Here is a 20,218-nt window from a genome sequence, read left to right as displayed (position 1 = left end):
ATTTTCTTATATCTGCTAAAGAAATGTATAGAGCTGTTGTATATTTCTACGTAAAAATGACATAAAATATTTAGCAAACAAATTGTTGTCAAAAGTGTGACTGTAAAATTTATAATTTTGCTCAGTTTAAATAATTATACTTTTACCATAAATATCCATACGACCGTCTGTCTATCCCGATAAAATATCGTATATAGTATTATAATCTCTCTGTAACTTAAGTAACACTTCCCACGATAAAATATCGTATATAGTGTTATAGTCTGTCTGAACTTAAGTAACAATTCTCACGATAAAATATCGAATATAGTGTTATAGTCTCTCTGAACTTAAGTAACAATTCTCACGATAAAATATCATATATAGTGTTATAGTCTGTCTGAACTTAAGTAACACTTCTCACGATAAAATATCGAATATAGTGTTATAGTCTGTCTGAACTTAAGTAACAATTCTCACGATAAAATATCATATATAGTGTTATAGTCTCTCTGAACTTAAGTAACACTTCTCACGATAAAATATCGTATAGAGTATTATAGTCTCTCTAAACTTAAGTAACAATTCTCACAATAAAATGTAAATTTTGAAATTTATCTGGGGGAGTTGAAAGGAAAGAAACCAATTAAAACTCTTAAAAAATAATTACAACGTAATAAAGAAAATTTTCTGAAAACGATAAATAAATTAATGTTAGTGCAAGACTAGTTGCAAGTTTGATGTTCTCTTCTAACAGACTTGGCATTATACGATGTCATAAACCTTGGCATTATACGATGTCATAAACCTTGGCATTACACGATGTCATAAACCTTTGCATTACACGATGTCATAAACTTTGGATTGTAACTTTTATTATTGATAGAAAATCGACATCACATGCACTCGGTCTATATAATTCTGTATTTATAGGTGATTGGAGTTAACAGGCAATTTTTAGAAAGTATACTTCTCATGCATACAACCATGTTCAGAGTTTCAAGATGTTGTATCATTATTAGAACCATATTATAAAAAGAAAAAAAAAATAGAGTTAATCCGAACAGAATTACCAGGATATAACAAATCCTATTGAAGCTAATACAAATAAAATAGCGCAAGAGATTAGCTTTATTTTTTAATGTTTTATTTTACCTGTGATGATTGAATCGATATTTCAGATTTGTTGGTTCATTGCTTGGTCTTTCTTTTAAGTTTTAAAACTGAATGGCTACATCATGTTGAGAAAATGGTAGCTAAATGACTTTCCTACGACATACTGATGCAAATGATTCTGAGTTAACCTGGGCAGGCATTGAAGCTGCCATTCTTGTATTACGAGAGGGAAGCTCTACTAACTGAGATACCACAGCTCCCTTGCTATTTCAAAGTTTATCTCAACTGTAAACGATTTTGTTACAGAAACCGCAAGATTCTCTCTCTGTCTCTCTCTGTCTCTGTCTGTCTGTCTCTCTCTCTCTCTCTCTCTCTCTCTCTCTCTCTCTCTATATATATATATATATATATATATATATATATATATATATATATATATATATATATATATATATATATATATATATATATATATATATATATACATATACACTATTGCATTTCCAATGCAGTTATGATTGCAAGGAAATGTTTATTATCGGAATGAATGAACTATGTACAGCACTGTCCCGTGAGTCCGCTACAAAATGTAGATCTTAACCTTTTGCGAATAATCGCAATCTACTTTAGAAATTGATAAGTTGCTTATTTTAGTTTTGAACATTTAGTTTCATTTGTATTGATGAAATAGACATAAGACATGATTTGAACAAGAAAGCTGGTTTAAATGAAGAAAGTATAATACTACAAGCACATCATGATGACTATTCGAACATTGAACTTTGCAGTTTTTCATATTTAAAGGAGCTGGAGAGATAAATTAAGCGAAATGAGGAAACGTCAAGAGGTTATTAAAATATTTAAATGTATTTACATTCCATCTAAATCATATTTATGATTTAATTAATATGTCTGCCAACCACACATTTGTTTTTAACTTCCTTTTCTAACTTTCCCATTTACCTTGCTTCGTGTGACTATATTTGTCCATTATTGATAGGTTCAGTGACATCGGCGCAATACACTGGTATTTTTTGTACCGATCTTTCGCTTGTATCTTTCTACGAAGGTCCAGAGAGACAGAGGGACAGAGGCAGAGAGATAAAAAGAGAGACAGAGACAGACAAACAGACAGATGTGATAGTTGGGTTGAGGAGACTTACCATAAAGACCCATAATTCATTGTCCACCCCAGTATTTCGTTCTTTATTGGTTAGTTAGTCTGTTTCGTTATCAGCCCATACAGTGATGGAGAACGGTTGAGATAGAGTCAAGCAGTCTTCACTCATTTTAATATTAAATAATATTTTAGCCCTTATTATTGTGTTTAAAACGAAATGAAAAAAGAAATAAATAATTAAACAAACAAAGCATGAAATATATTAATCTAGTTTTTCCTTCATTGGACGAAAATTCTATTATTTGACTGCTCCGGTGGCATAAGTGGTCAGAGCGTCCGCCTCGGATGTGGGATGTGTCGGATTCGAAACTCGGCCGAGTCGTACCAGAGATTTATGAAAATGGTACTAGCAGCTGCCTCGCTAGGCGCTAGGCATTGAGAGGTTAGTGTTAAGACTGGTCGGCCTACACATGGTGCTACATATCTACGGCATGATGCCCAAGTGCTCGACATTACCATAATCTAAATACACTGCAGACATCGTAGCCATATGACTGCACAATTGTTAAAGCTACGTTAAAAATAAAAATCTCTCTCTCTCTCTCTCTCTCGCTGTGACACAAACACACATACAAATACACAATCACACGCGTGCTGTTATTTATTCATATGAATCATTGTGTTGTATGTTAACTTAGAAATGAATCAGAAAAACACAATTGAGTTTGATTGCCTTCACTCTGGTTGCATAGTTTAATATAGATCAAATGTCATGTTTGGCGTATTATAATTATCACTTTCAATTTCAGTGATCCTAAGTTTTCAGAAAAGCGCCTTTTCTTTTAGTATGGCCATCATCAAGGTCACTTTCTCACAGATATCTCTACATGGAAGAAAGCATCTGTTTCTTCAGTACTATGAATATAAAAAAGAAAAGAAAGCTTTTTGTATATTTGTCAAAATCACCCTATTTGTAAAGGTTTTGTCTATTTGTCATGACAAAACACCCTCTAACACATCAGTGCAGGTAGCTTTCATTCGTACTTTTCTCTGTGCAACGGTAAATAAATAAAACAAATAAATAAATAAATAAGAATCCAAAACCTCATATTTTTACTTAGACAAAATCTCAATACAGAAAAACTACTGCGTTGTTATTTATGTAACATTCGAATGCCGTGTCACAATATTAATCAGGGATTGATTTTAAGTAGCGTTTGATTTTAATTAGGGTTTGATTTTAATTAACGTTTGATTTTAATTAGGGTTTTGATTTTAACTAGCGTTTGATTTTAATTAACGTTTGATTTTAATTAGGGTTTGATTTCATTAACGTTTGATTTTACTTAGGGTTTGATTTTAATTAGCATTTGATTTTAATGAACGGTTGATTTTAATTGGAGTTTGATTTTAATTAACGTTTGATTTTATTTAGGGTTTGATTTTAATTAGGGATTGATTTTAATTAGCGTTTGATTTTAATTATGGTTTGATTTTAATTAACGTTTAATTTTATTTAAGGTTTGAACAGGTGAAAAATCTGGTACAAATATCTTGCCAATTATTATTCTGCTTTACTTTTAACAACTTGACGTAGAAGATCACTCTCTGTGTGAGTTTTATTTTCTTAGTCATTTCTATCTTTCGATTATATTTTTTAAAACATTATACGCACAAGAACTATTCTGTTGCATATACGCGTTCAGTTTGAGAGTGCCACAGTACAGGGATAAAACGTTCTGTTCACTTTTCTGCACTAGTGCATTTTATTGGTTTTTTTTAAGTGTTTCATTTTCCCACCATTTCCACTCTTTTCACAGCGGACTCTATTTCGCTTCATTCCAGTTCAAAATTACAAATAAACTATTTAAAATATAAGGAACATCAACGCATTCGTGCAAAATCTGGTAAACGCAATCTTAAAAAAGAGTCCTTACAAACTGTTTTATTCTTTAACCATATTACATTAAATTGTAAAGCAATCATGCAATACAAATTCTCATCTAAACCTTTGTTGTTATCGTTTTAGATTCAGTTTAAAACCCTTAGTGGAAATTTAGAAATGAAGAAATATATGAAGTCCACTACTTTTGTAATTGAAAAAAAAACATATTCAGTGTTTGAAAAAGTAACGTAGAATATGTATTCCTTCTTTTATTCCGTCATTCTTTCCTTGCTTTCTTCATTCACCAATCGTTCATTGGTGCTATTTGTATAAAAAGGCAATAAAGAAACAAGCGATAAAAAAACCTGCATCTGAAAAAGTTGAAATAATTAATATTGTGAGTTAATACTTTTCTCTTTCTACAGTTTTTTTCTTTGTATATTCAATGTAACAGTGAAAAACGTGATAAAACCTTTCTCCTCCTATTTTCGTGGTACTTCAGTTTTTACACAATTGTCATACAATTTTATCAAGATCATTGGGATAGTTATTTATTAACTTCCAAATGAAACAATAAGAGAGTTATTTTGAGCTACGATGTTACGGCTCTATAAAAAAACAATATATAAAGTCACAATTAAAAAGTTCCCCGTTGGAGATTTATTGAGAGAGAGAGAGAGAGAGAGAGAGAGAGAGAGAGAGAGAGAGAGATCTGGAATCATTTGCAGTTGTGTTCAGATCTAATTTGAGAGAAATTATTTGTTTAAATTATTCATTCGAATTACAAAGTGCTCATTGACTTTTTGAACTAAAGCACTACTTTGGGATTATCCAGACTTCATTCAAAGACATTCTGGATTATATCAACAGGACACTTTCGACCGTTAGATATCATTCAGAGCATTCCATACTTTTGGGTTTGTTATAGGACGTTTACGATTATTTGGAATTGAATTCACAATATTGTGTCTCTTGAATTTTCACTTTGTGTTCTAGAAAAATATTTTTTGTGTTGAATTTTACTTCAGTTGCTGATTTCACTTATTTTCTGTTACATTGATTAAGACCACATGATCGTAACACTTATTTCAAACTGGGGAACATATCCAATTTTCGCGGAAAGAATATATTTAACACGTCCAATTAGTTGTCGATATTGTTGCTAAATTTAATGAAGGGAAATTATCCATTATATGAAATAGTGTGAAAATGTAAATTGACCATATATTTTAAGTAAACACGAAATTAGATTAACTTTCTTGTGATAAAAGTAAAATTGTTTCTCAGTTTTTTTTTAAAGTCTTGTCCTTTGTACTAACTTCAACATGTACATGAATTGTTATTGTCACTTCTTCATCTAATTTATACCAGGTAAACGATGTGTGAGAATCTGCACGTATTCTGATGCATCCAGTGTGATCGCTCCTCGCTTAAGTCGCTATGTCCTTTTGGTGAATGGTGTCGTCACATTCAGAAAATTACTAATTTACTAACTTGCGTAGCTTTTTGTTTCTGGTCGTGTGTCATAAGAAGAAAATCCATTTGTTCCTACACACTTGAGCAACACAAAAAGATCAGCAAAACAGAATTACATCTATGTTTAATGAATACTTTTATTGCACAGACATACAGATGGACACATGGATACATGTTACTCGATACATATATCACTTTTATGGTACGCATTAATAATATAAATCATGGTTATCAATCATTACGTTACTAAATATAGACTCATTATAGTTAAATTTTGTACCAATAGGACAACAGCAAAAAAACTGATGATCCTTAATACATGGGTGCCCGCAGTATAGGTCAAGGGGGCTCACGTGACCAAGCTGGAAATGATACTACAAATTTATGTCACAAGATTCTTTTCAGAACGTTTAGTAAATATTAGCTTTAATTTCAGACTGCTTACGCACGGAACTACGCAACTGACTCTCCCGACCGTGACTGACTGACCCTGCCCCCCGCCCCGCAAAAAATCCTGCGGGCGCCCATGCCCTAATATTTCCCGTGTGTACAGTTATGCTCACTTATCAAACGGTGTGTTAATTATATAATCAGATAACAGTAGGCGCAGGCAATGATCAGAAGTTGAGACATTTGTGTTCGTAAGACAGTTGTTATGAATATTCAGGCTGTATACAATTTGCACTTAATTTTCCTAAACTATCTGCTGTCAAGAAAGAGAATGACATATACAAGTGTTGGTAATCACGTGACTACTGCAAAAACGGAAACGGAAGTACAAAAGACTCAGATGCTTCCGACTACTGCGATTGAAGGCAAATCGTGAAATTAGGAAAGGGGACTATATAGCTCCCCATTTTACTACTAGTTATGTATACATAATGCTTACTATCCTATTCCTTGTCCACTTATCCATTATATGAAATAAAAATATATTTGACTTCTTTCTTAACAAAATATTCTTGAAATAGTCAGCAAAAAGGTGTTTGGTTCTGCCTTCTGGAAATATGCTCTATGTATGTATGTATGTATGTATGTATGTATGCATGCATGCATGTATGCATGCATGGATGTATGGATGTATGTATGTGTTATATATATATATATATATATATATATATATATATATATATATATATATATATATATATATATATATATATATATATCACTCAGTATAAATTGTCTCGACTCAAGTTTCGGCAATAATTTGCACGTGGCACGTGGCATATATATATATATATATATATATATATATATATATATATATATATATATATATATATATATATAATTGGTCAAAAATAAACTTGTTTTAAAAATAGTAAGAATGGATTTAAACTCCACGATCTGCTACTTTGACCATGGGTTCAGAAGCATAGGTTAATATATTAATTAGGTGGTGAACATGTTGACTGGAACATATACACAAGGATCTTGAATAAACCTGGCATGTCTGTGTATACCAAGAACACCATAGAAGATTTTGATATTCAGCGGTAACGAAGGACAAAAATGAGACGTTTTCTAAATGCCTGCAGAATTCATTATGGGTAGATGAACGAGGTTTAAAATTTAGATGTCTGATTGGATGAAACTTGCGTCTGACTAAATGTTTGCCGATCTTGAAAATAACTTCCAAACTGGACACTGTGTATCAATAATGGAAAATATTAACTTGACACGATAATAGTTTTCACAGGTTTGACAATGCAATGCCGGAAAGAGATATCATCTGAGACATGGTGCCAGACTACAGAAATAGCATCTCTAAATTCTGTCACGCTTTTTCTCTGCACATCTTGATATACCCTATAAGAATGCCGAAATGACTATTTTCCTTAATTCTTTAATCATATTCTTCATAAAATCTAATTTGCTGGTTATTCTCTTCAAAGGGGCAGTACCAAAATGATCCAGTATCCTTCCTTGCTCCGTGTGGAGCATACTGCTGTTCTCCCAGCTACTATAGATAGCACAATGCCGCTTTACGACTATTTTCTTCCTGATGGATCGCTATAGGAGCCGTTTCAACGCTCATTGATGTTGAGCTGATATATCGGTTTCCCCGGCAGGGGGCGTTTGGGTCGGAATGTTTAAAGGTAGTATTTTAACACGGCACAGCGTGGACCGAATATCATTTATCACAATGAATGTTATCATAGAGTGGGGTGGGTCGACGTTAACATATTCCCACAATTTTTGCATGAGAATATCTCAAGACATGGCAAATTTGACCGTATCACGCTTAATTTGCTACTGACATGTTTTGATATCAATAATGTTTATTGTATTGTAAAATGTTATACTGACTGCAACGGACATAATAAAATAGGAATTTCTGGCCGGAGTGCAACAGACATAATAAAAAGACATTTCTGGCCAGACTGCAATTGACAATAAAATTGACATTTCTGGCCAGAATGAACATTTTTAAATGAATGACTTGATGAAAAACGTCGATGTTAAAACTTTATCACACAAATATATGAAACATAAAATGGGCTTTTAATCGGCCATCACTGTTACAATTTTAATTTTTTTCTTCATGGTAAAGACTTTAATATAGCTGAAAAATATACAACAAAACACAGCAACGGATGAACGAAGGATCGACGAAAAGACCTTTTGTATATCCGATGGTGGTATATCTTGTGTTGACGATATGTAACGTATCAAAGAACCTAGTAAATTCATTAATACCGCTTATAGATTGAGAGATTCGTCCCTCAGGAAGAAATAGTGCTTCATGTTTAGATAATACATAATACATCGCTAGTAAGGAAGGATTCTTGAATAAAAATGAAGCCTGAAATAATGTTGATAATGAATTGTAATTAAGCATAATTATATCAGTATCATAAACCCAAACGCAATCACATCAAAGGTTTATATGAGTTCATTGGCTAAGTTAAAACCAAAAGAGGCGAAACATTTTAAACCAGAAGTGCAGTAAAGTACTGGGATGTTACTTTTGTGTTATCCTACAAACTTTTGGGTTGTTGAAAATTGCCCTCAAGAGACAGACACTATTGCCTATCACGGCATGGGGAAATAAACACCCCCCGCAGTGCAATTATTAGGAATATCTTTATTGGGGTGACCTTTTGCATCTCGACTGATGACAGATGCAGATTGAAGCATGTCAGCTTCCTGCTGCGCATGTCAGCAGAAGCAGATATGTCATATCTACGCTTTGATAACTGTCGGCAGCATGTAAACATTTGTTTATTTATGTCAAACATTGTATTCGTCGATTTCTTTCCTCCTTACTAGAGACTGAACTGAATATCCATGCCATTGCCATTCGGTTATTTTCAAGATGACGTCTATATTAGTTGAAATGGTTCTATTATATTTCCTACATCATAATAATCAGTTTTATCGACGTATCATATAAAACTAGAGTTTGCATAAATTTTGTGCACGAGGAAACCTTTGTGATCATCTACCATGGCTACTTTGCTAAACTAATCGCCTTCGGAAGCTGTTAATTTAGGTCACGCATATTTTCATTTTGTGGAAAACCAGTGATGAAAGAAGAAACATAACAATATATGTTTACATTTACATAATCAAATTGGCAGGTCCATATTTTAAAAGAAAGCGACTTAAAGATGCTTGATGGATCAATGAAAATCGTTGCATACTTTTTTAATAAACATAAACAATACAATACACTTAGAGAAATATATAATGTATTGGTTAAGTAGTCGGCAATAAATTTAAATCAAATTTTCAAAAATCATCAAGTTGAAGTGGTTAATTTAACCATAAAATCAATTACTAATTACATGAATGAGAATCTGAATTCAATTTTTCATCCAATATATAGAGGAAACTAACCGAAAATATTTACACACTTGCATATAATCCAATTGCAGAAAGCACAAGAGCAGAGTTGTAGACCTTAAAAAATGATCGCAATTACTTGAACAGTTATTATGAGCCTTCTTGTTCAAGTGTAGCCATCATTTGTTATTTTTATTCAGTTCATACAAAGTGAACATTTCTCCACGAAATCAAGAAAGTACACTAATATCATTAGCGTTACTATACCTGGTAAAGGATAGGAAATTTTTATTGAAGAATTATGTCATAGCACACACATAAGTACACGACTTTTGTATGTTTAGTTATATTTCCGTTGTAAGAGTTGGGTAAATACAATTTGGTTCATACCCGTTTTCTTTTCTAAATATTTAACTGAATTATAACCAGCAAATCAAATAAATAGAAAGATAAATAAATAAATAAATAAATAAATAAATAAATAAAAAAAATAAATAAATAAATAAAAAAGTAAATAAACCGTCGAATATTCAACTTGAGCCAATGTAGGAGTAAAAATAATTTTGATGAACATTGCTACCAAAACAGATGCTACTCTCAATTCACTAATACTTGAAGGATGATACGATCATCAAATCATAAACAGTTGGGATTCTGGTTTCAAGCATGTATTATTTGCCTTAATTTTTTGTATTTAGTCCTTTTTTGTTTTTTTCAAATCTTGTTATCGAAAATAGCAAAGATATGCAAATGCATATTGGAATGTAGAAAAAATTATCATTTATAAATATTTTATTTTACATACTTTAAACAAATATAATTATTATGAAGAAAATAAATTGCTTTGCTTAGATACTAATTTTAAGAGACATAACAAATGATATGGTGATGATCCCATTGTCATTTGATACAAGACGCAATGAAATGTTTAAACCTGAATATGAAACAACCACAGGGAAACGTAATAGTTTCAACAGCAGCAGTCATAGTATGTGCTAGCTAAGTGTATAATATAGGGAAATGTTATAGCTGAATTCGCATTAGACCATATCCCAATGAATGCACTAGTTTGCGAATTAGAAATATTTGATTTTATACATGTGTAATTAAGCAATGTTTCCCCTACTTGTTCCTTTTCATAGGTTATTCAGAAAATTATGCCAGTATTACTAGCATTAGCACGTAGTTCTGATGAAGCCGTTTATCTGTGCAAAATAAAACTACCATGTATTAGTATGATTCGGAATATATATATATATATATATATATATATATATATATATATATATATATATATATATATATATATATATATATATATATATATATATATATATATATATATATATATATATATATATATGACATAATAATATAATATAATATAATATAATATAATATAATATAATATAATATAATATAATCTAGTAACATGTATTCGTGTCTCGTGGTTTCTGGTTTTCTCTTCATCTTTGCTTCGTTCTTTCATTCTTGTTTTCAAAGTTAATAATTCTATGTCTTTTAATGCTACAGACACAAATAGTTAAGGATCATATTAGCTAACACAACGAGCTAACAGTTAGACCGTACTGTTGCTGTCAAGGTAATGTTATGTTCTGATTCTTTTTAATCCTTACCTTTCCTTCCTTTCCTTTCTTTTTACCTTTCACCCGTCATTTTTATGTAGGAGCATTTGTTGATCAAATGTATCTATTTCGAGACTGAATTGGTTTCTTTATAACTTATAAAAACTAACTCAAATTATTGCTGAAATTTGTGTCTAGATTAGAAACAAGTGCAAATGAGACTTGGACCATGTTAATCTTGACTTCTATACACAGGTCACTATAACATAAGTAGCGTCGGTGACGCTAATAATATTAGCATGACGCTTATAGTGGCATCATATCACACGATGCCAGAATATAAAACTCCATTTTGTCAATAACTATTTTTCGATAGCGATCAGATGCTTACCTTCCTGGCCTCTCCCAGCATGTTAAAGTCCAAATTATCTTTAGCCCAGACAGGGTATTATGAATAACCGGCGGGTAGATAGAGACCGATATCGGACCAGAGATCTGGTCGATAAACTAATATGGAAACCCCTTTCCCACGCCACATTTCGAATTTTATAGCTTCTGTCATGAATACGTAATTTTGTTAAAACCTGAATTTTTTCATGCTGTTATCATGCATTTTGAATCATAATTAATAGACTTATCAACTGCATCTGAATCAGGTTTACGCAAATAGGCAAGCGAGGCAGCCAAACATTTTCGATAATAGAGCCTTTGATGCCGCAAGCTTTCGGATAAGAATCCAAATAAACTAATTTCTTCGGGATAAACTCCGCATGGGTTCCGATAGAATGTTTGTAGGACATTATGGTTGGGAAGACTGCATACTTTCCTTTGTAGCAGTACACAATGGAGATTCATAAAACTTGAATTTCTTAACAAAATGTGTTTACATTTTACACTTGTATTCATATCACATGAATTTCAAACAGTATACGTTTTTGTTGCTCCATTCGTGTATATTGCCGATACTATGTTGTGTAAACACATTTAAAGAGGCAACGTAAATAAAAAGATTTACTAATTTACTTTCTGAAATTTGGACATATAAAACATACTAAAAAGCGACATATACATACAAATATATTATTAAAACTAGAGTCTGAGAACATTAAAACTACGCACACAAACTCACGATTCCTTTTTTACTAATCTGTACTGAGCAGTATCTGATTAAAGGATTGTTAAACGAAAATCTACATCCTCCATTTCCTTTTTGCAATCTACAATATTAGCACGTTGAAGATTATGTTGTACTGAGAGCAAATCAAAAAGCGGACACAAATGCTTGCTTGAACTGAATTTGGCGGACACAAAAGGATTGCTTATCGGAATTTTCCTAGGACCAAACGTTTATTTCTGCTACACAGTAAAAACTAGAGTTTCATTCTATACATATGAAGGTTATATTTTTAGAGCACAGTTCAAAGTGAGCAAGGCACAGGGCGAAGTCGTTTGGTATATAACACTAGATGCATTTTACCCACTTGGATTGTCATTTCGTTTTGATATCTAGTAGGAAAACTTTGTTAAACAGTAAACATAATTGACTACTTCTCTGTTGCTGGGGAAATGTACTTCAAATAGCGCGAAGTACAATAACTGTCCCTTTCCGTGACATATAGAATCACATTTTCAAAGAGTATGCATTACTATTTTCAGAAAGTGTACTATAAAAGTTTAAAATATCCCAAAACTACAAAAGTTGTCGGCTCCAATTTTATAACTAACCTCTTAAGTTCAGAAAGTGGAAATAGCCATGCAGAGCAAGCAATCCTCTGGCCTACCAGTGTGAAATGTACATCTGACATAAAGCCTACCAGTGTGAGATGTACCTCTGACATAAGATCTACCAGTGTGAGATGCAGATCCTACATAAGGCCTACCGGTGTGAGATGTACATCCGACATAAGGCCTACCAGTGTACTTTCAAACTCAAATCAAACCTATTATTCAGATATTGAATTTTTGTTTAAAACCTAATAAAGGATATATATATATATACATATATATATATATATATATATATATATATATATATATATATATATATATATATATATATATATATATATATCCCTTGTCTTAAGCAGGATTTCCAGTTGGAAAAATATTTGGAATACTTTCTTTAAATTTTTAACTCTGTCTGAAAATGTGAAGGAGCGAAACTAAAATAAGATGTCTAGCAAAATAAATTTTATTCACTTTTGTAGTCAACATTATTTTGATTCCATTTCTCTTTCTTTTCAAATTGAACATTCGTGCGGAAATGTATCCGAATCATACGATTGACACAAATAGTTCCGCTAAAGACAATATAATATAAACTAAGATTCATTAAATTTTCATAATTGTTTTTTTTTTTTTTTGCAATTTCCAAGACATACATAGTTGCAAGTATTGGATATGTGAAACTACAAGATTACTCACTGCGCTCTAAATATGAAGATAGGCTTGGTTATATTGGTTTTTTTTTTACTGATGACCAAAATATCAATTAGGACATGATTTGTATATTGATATGGCAAGTAGAATTGGCGTTATTTCATTCCCAGTATGATGGTGGACTTTTTAGATAGTACACACACACACACACACACACACACACACAATATGTTCAAATGACATTTCTATTATATGTATTGAGTTTCCACGTAGAATTAACATGATAAATCAACATATATTAGGTTAGCTAACAGAGCAAACATAGGACGCTTTGCTCTAGACAGATCAAATATTTGAATAAATATGTTAATGAGTAAATTTATTTATCACTTGAATAATTAATTACATTCTTAGGATTAGTATACTAGTTGCGCTGAGTGTACAATTTTGTTTCACGAAATGAAGAGTAGCTGTTTCCGGATAAAAACTCAGCAAGTTAAGTACTTCCGAGAATTACCCTAAGGAAGCTTCCTTTGTCGAATGAATCAAATCTTGTTACGTACGTTCGTACAGCAGCCAATCAGAGAGAACATAATCCGATGAAAGAAGATTATAATATAGTAATAACAGAGACGTAGCTAGTGGGGGGGGGGCAGGGGGGGTACATATGTCCCCGGGCGCCAAGGTACAGGGGCGCCAAAATGAGGCTTACAACGTTACATTATAATAAGTAAACAAGGGTAATATTCAAAAATGTTATTAAACGGGGAGGGGGCTGGGGCGCCAATTTTATAGTTCGTCCCCGGGCGCAAAATATCATAGCTACGCCTCTGAGTAATAACAAATGCAAATGTCATAGCAGCTTAGGTTCTAACTTCCTGTAAACAAATAATTGTTCGTTGCATTTACATTGAATTTGAAAAATTATTTAATATTTTCTACATCAATAACATTGACATATACGATTCTTGTAAATTATCAATGGTGTGATTCTTTATTTCAGCATCAATGCAGAACTTTCATGTTGCACAGTGTTAATGAAAACTTTGATATTCGAGACACGCTTAAAATCTCAAAGTTTTGTTTGTTATAATGCGTACATGTTTGAGGGTAATTTGTAGTTATTGTTTCACACAAACAGAACAAGTTATTTACAAATGAAAAAAGAATATGCACATCAAACAAATAATACTGTTCTTTTTTCATTTTATTATTTTATTACAATTTTAAACGTATTTTTTCTTCTCCGGTAGAATATATATATATATATATATATATATATATATATATATATATATATATATATATATATATATATATATATATATATATATATATATATATATATATATAATCCAGGTTTATTTAGCAAGAGCCTGCTTGGAGAGGGTGGGGTGGGTAAGTCGAGGTTTAAATAACAGCTTTCTGACGGTTATGTCGATGTGTGGTAAAACATATGTAGATGTATTACAATTTCTTCATCACACCTTCTTTGGAGAAAGATAGATGATTGTACCTATAGATACAGACAAACCATGATTAACAGCCAGTCATCAGAGCTGAAATATTTCGAAATAATGTTTAAACCGTTTCATCTTGACAATTTCTTCATTTTTAATGGCATGGACATTTTGGGGGCATTGATACCCATAAAATGATTCAAATTAAACTTCTAATTAAAGTAATATGTAAGCAGTAACCAGGTAAAGTGTAGGCATTCTTCATTAATATGTCTAAATTGTTTTACATTATCATGTGATAAAATGCTGCATACACGATGTTATACTGATGTAGCGACTGCAGATTTCTTTAGATTTCAGCTTAAATTTGTCTTTCCACAGTAAACGTATGTGTAGTGGTAACACTCCCGATATGTGTGGTTTAAGGTTGGAGCCCAGACTGCACCACTTGCATGGGAAAGAATTCGCCATTGAAAAAATGTGGGTGTTTCCCTTAGGTTCTTTCGTTTCATCGACCTGCAAAGACTCTTTCTGCATAAATAAAGAAACATCTGAAAATGATCTTGTACCAGTATTAGAACTAAGTTACTGTACAATGACGGAATAGTAAGTATACGCTTCAAGGATGTAGGCACTCTGAGGAAATGTGTTGGGGTATAAAAAAGATAAAGTGTAATTCGAAGTCCTTACATGGTCATATCATGCTATGGACCCAAAAAAAAACCTTGTCCTGGTCACCTTGAAGGTGTCTTCAGACAGAAGACCACTCATGATATATATATCAATCTAGTGTTTATACTGAGGTGCTCGAAGATAGGAACCAAAGTAAGTGCGTCAACGAAAAGGGAAAGGGATGGGGGAGAGCATCGAAGTTAACATAAGAATTAAAATGGGTTTTCCCAGGGTGAGACTTTTTGACAATATTTTATCTATTTCTTACATCCATAGCTTTCGGATATAATTATTTTTGCAGAGATGTTTTGAAATAGAAACTTGTGCAAAAAATAAACAAAATTCAAAGGTCGTCAACATTAAAATAACGCACATTTTTTTTTCCTTCTAAAGAGTATATAAAACGTAACGGAGGTACCAATACAGAAGCCGGTAAATTTTTTCAAATTCGACAGGACTTTGGATCACATAAATCATTATATTTTGAAAATAAATCAGTTTAAAAAAAACAGAATTACATACTGATTGTCTAAGATGAATTTTTTTTGGTTACAATGAAATGTGAGCTGGAGTTTAATTATGTAAATTGATTACTAAACTTAAAATCACGGTAAAGAAGGGCTTTAAATATTAATTCAGTTATAATGATGGTAAAAAAGACCAAATATGAATTCAGTTAAAATGAGGATAGAAAAGGGCAAATATTAATTCAGTTATAATGAGGGTAGAAAAGGGCAAATATTAATTCAGTTAAAATGATGGTAGAAAAGACCAACTATGAATTCTGTTAAAATGAGGGTAGAAAAGGGCAAATATTAATTCAAAACTCGATTCTGCATGCTGTTATTTTCTTTCATGGTCTTTAAAATGATAAATTATTGTTACCATTTATTTGATGTCATTAAACCTGCCATACTGGTCATCAGTTATGGGTACATATCTACTTTGAGACCTTTTGTATTCAAACGTGGTATATTTCTACTTTCTGTCTTTTTGGATTCAAAAGTGGTATATTTCTGCTTTAAATCCTTTTGGATTCCATAGTGGATGCATTTTAAATACATTATCCTGTCCCCGAAATGCAACTTTATACAGTGAAACGTCCTTAAACAGCATACTATTGGGACAAAGATCTTGTCATTTTATTCAGGTGGCCTGTTTGCTGATATTTGATAGGCCTGCTTGGATTACAGCATGTGGCCAGTTTGTAGAGGATGCTAAATTAGAGAAGAAACTGGTTTAGGAAAGTTTCCCTGCATACTATTTTCACTGACAACCATAACGACACGTGACATGTTAAAATTTTGTCGTAGTTGAATTATAAAAAACGTTAGCATTAGATTATTGTTTGTTTGAATTATTTGTGATCTCTAATGTCCTACAAGTAGCTATACAAGCCATTGATTTTGGCAAGGTTACATGAGAGTTCAATTAAATGTGTCGCTGACTGAAGTCCCTCATCATGAACAGTTTTTGAGCAATGAAGAAGCATTTTAGAAGGCTGCTTATTTTCCAAAGAGATTGTACTAATGAAGATCACGTGGTTCTTAATATAAGCATTCAGTACTAAGTCCGAAATTAGTCTGTGAATATATGTAGTGAAATTAATGGATAGTCATATTTTTAATCGCTGAATTCACGAACAATTCATTACATTTTAAGAGAAATATTAAGCAAACAGAAATATTAACTATTTAAACAGCCGAAAAATCAAATGTATACAAAAAATTTTTATATACTACAAACAACATAATTAAATCTGCCTTTACTCTGTGGCCAAAATGTAGTATGTTTTATGACGGTGGTAAAATTCAAACTCTACACATGTCGATAACTTAATGAAGTTATGTAACGATCCTTACTTTACACTCCTTCCTAACGTATATTGTTCCAAAGTACATACGTTGTGGGTTGGTTTCTTTACGTAATGGAAAGCCAACATTCCCGTCAAATGGCCTATCCTTTAAGATGTGAAAACACGACTCTCAGTTCACAGTCCACTATATTCTAGAAGGCGCGGACATATATTTCAAGGAGGATATGCAATCAGTATACAACGATTTTAATAGATTTAATGTCACCGAAAAATAGCATCTACTATAACTGCTCCTACTACTACTAACACTAATACTACTGCTACTACTACTGCTACTACTAATAATAATAGCAACAACAATATAATTATCTCTGAGGAAAATAAATAAAAAAAGCTTATATTTGGTGGATTACACCCTTATAACATGATGTTTGGTAAATTAATCCCTTGTAAGGACTGTGTACTTGTTTATAACCTAATATTTGGTGGACTACTCCCTTATGACATGATGTTTGGTAAATTAATCCCTTGTAAGGACTGTGTACTTGTTTATAACCTAATATTTGGTGGACTACTCCCGTATGACATGATGTTTGGTAAATTAATCCCTTGTAAGGACTGTGTACTTGTTTATAACCTAATATTTGGTGGACTACTCCCGTATGACATGATGTTTGGTAAATTAATCCCTTGTAAGGACTGTGTACTTGTTTATAACCTAATATTTGGTGGACTACACCCTTATGACATGATGTTTGGTAAATTAATCCCTTGTAAGGACTGTGTACTTGTTTATAACCTAATATTTGGTGGACTACTCCCTTATGACATGATGTTTGGTAAATTAATCCCTTGTAAGGACTGTGTACTTGTTTATAACCTAATATTTGGTGGACTACTCCCTTATGACATGATGTTTGGTAAATTAATCCCTTGTAAGAACTGTGTACTTGTTTATAACCTAATATTTGGTGGACTACTCCCGTATGACATGATGTTTGGTAAATTAATCCCTTGTAAGGACTGTGTACTTGTTTATAACCTAATATTTGGTGGACTACTCCCTTATGACATGATGTTTGGTAAATTAATCCCTTGTAAGGACTGTGTACTTGTTTATTACCTAATATTTGGTGGACTACTCCCTTATGACATGATGTTTGGTAAATTAATCCCTTGTAAGGACTGTGTACTTGTTTATAACCTAATATTTGGTGGATTACTCCCTTATGACATGATGTTTGGTAAATTAATCCCTTGTAAGGACTGTGTACTTGTTTATAACCTAATATTTGGTGGACTACTCCCTTATGACATGATGTTTGGTAAATTAATCCCTTGTAAGGACTGTGTACTTGTTTATAACCTAATATTTGGTGGACTACTCCCTTATGACATGATGTTTGGTAAATTAATCCCTTGTAAGGACTGTGTACTTGTTTATAACCTAATATTTGGTGGACTACTCCCTTATGACACGATGTTTGGCATATTGACCTCTTACAATTACCGCACTTGTCTATAATCTAATGTTTGCTTGATTTCTCGCTTATAACGAGTGCACTAGTCAATACTATTATATTTGATGGATTTACTCCCCAAAAGCGAGTACAGTAGTCAGCATTATATTTGATGGATTTACTCCCCAAAAGCGAGTACAGTAGTCAGCATTATATCTGGTTGATTACGCCCCAAAAGCAAATGCAGTAGTCGGTCAGTGATCTATTATGATAATTCCCAAATTAAGTTTGCAAAAGTACCCATATAAACCTTGAACTTGTTGCACGGACGTGCAGTAAAGCTGTTATTAATACTAATTTTGTGGCTCTAAATTAATAATGATTAGATAGATAGAATATCAGGTACAGGGACCGTCATAGTAACTTTTTGTATCGTTTAATAATAAAGAAAAATGGCAGCTAGCTATTTTTGTCATTATGAGTCCCCCACCCATTACAGATGAGTAAATGATGATGATGATGATGATGATGATGATGATGAGGGTGAGGAGGTATCTGCAATAATATATTCCATTTTCGTATTATGCTTTGATGCAATTTATTTTTAATGAAGATACATGCAACTCATGTGGTAAACAGTTGTATAACAAACTAAAGACTTAAAATAATTAGGTAGCTGGGCTCAGGATGACAAATCTGCTTCTGGCCCTTTGTCGGAGTTGAGACATACACCCTTTCCGGAGCTTCCGGTTTGAGGGCAAAGTTTGACATGTATATCTCTAAAAGAATGGATTAGGCTAGCAATAGAATCATATGATAAGCAAGCGTTACCAAACTATTCCTAATTAATGGCGCCTCTTGATATGTAATGGTCTACACACGATGTAGACTGTTGATAATATTTTATGTTCTGATGTACACGGGCGTTGGTATGCCAGATTGCACAAGAACATTTTAACTCTAGACAAAAATGAAAGCTAACAAATTATCGTAAGTAATAATGCACATATATTATGTTTCTCCGCATTTAACTTAGTTTTTATAAAAAAGCCGTAAATGTTCATAAAGTAATCAATTTCACACACTGGTTAAGCGCAATTGTTTTATATAAATCAAAGAACAGTATTCGGATCTTTTATATTTATTTACGAAACACTGAATATTTTATTCAGCATCATTTATTAAACAATTCAGGACGAAGACGAATTTCTTCTGATTTTACTATTTTACCCCTCCAAACAACCCAAAACAATAAAGCAAACTACGAGAGTAGCTATTTGCAAAGTTTGCCATACCATCGCTTTTTTGTCGACCTATAAAAAATAAAGGCCAAGCGGCTGAATACAAACAATACTTCCTGCACATGCAAACAATGCAGATGTCTTTTTTTTATACAAACGCAAGCACGGTAGCAGTTTCTTCGAATGCAAGCAATACCGTTGTTTAAACACATGCAAGCAAAACAACTGATTTTATA

At 32.3% G+C, this 20,218-nt stretch overlaps 1 protein-coding gene across 1 annotated transcript in view; it reads right to left on the bottom strand.

The window, feature by feature from the left end:
- LOC149774577 (tetratricopeptide repeat protein 19, mitochondrial-like) overlaps nt 1-11,364 on the bottom strand; it is a 36,189-nt gene extending 24,825 nt beyond the window's left edge. The window contains exon 1 of the mRNA XM_089945048.1: nt 11,346-11,364. The gene's annotated coding sequence lies outside the window, so the exon portion shown is untranslated. The remainder of the gene's footprint in view (nt 1-11,345) is intronic.
- Between the last annotated feature and the right edge of the window lie 8,854 nt (nt 11,365-20,218).

This window comes from Sinohyriopsis cumingii, unplaced genomic scaffold (assembly GCF_028554795.1).
Source record: "Sinohyriopsis cumingii isolate HCF-2022 unplaced genomic scaffold, ASM2855479v2 utg000198l, whole genome shotgun sequence".
Lineage (NCBI taxonomy): Eukaryota > Metazoa > Mollusca > Bivalvia > Unionida > Unionidae > Sinohyriopsis > Sinohyriopsis cumingii.
The sequence above is the reverse complement of the archived record's forward strand: the minus strand, read 5'-3'. Positions and strand labels throughout refer to the sequence as shown.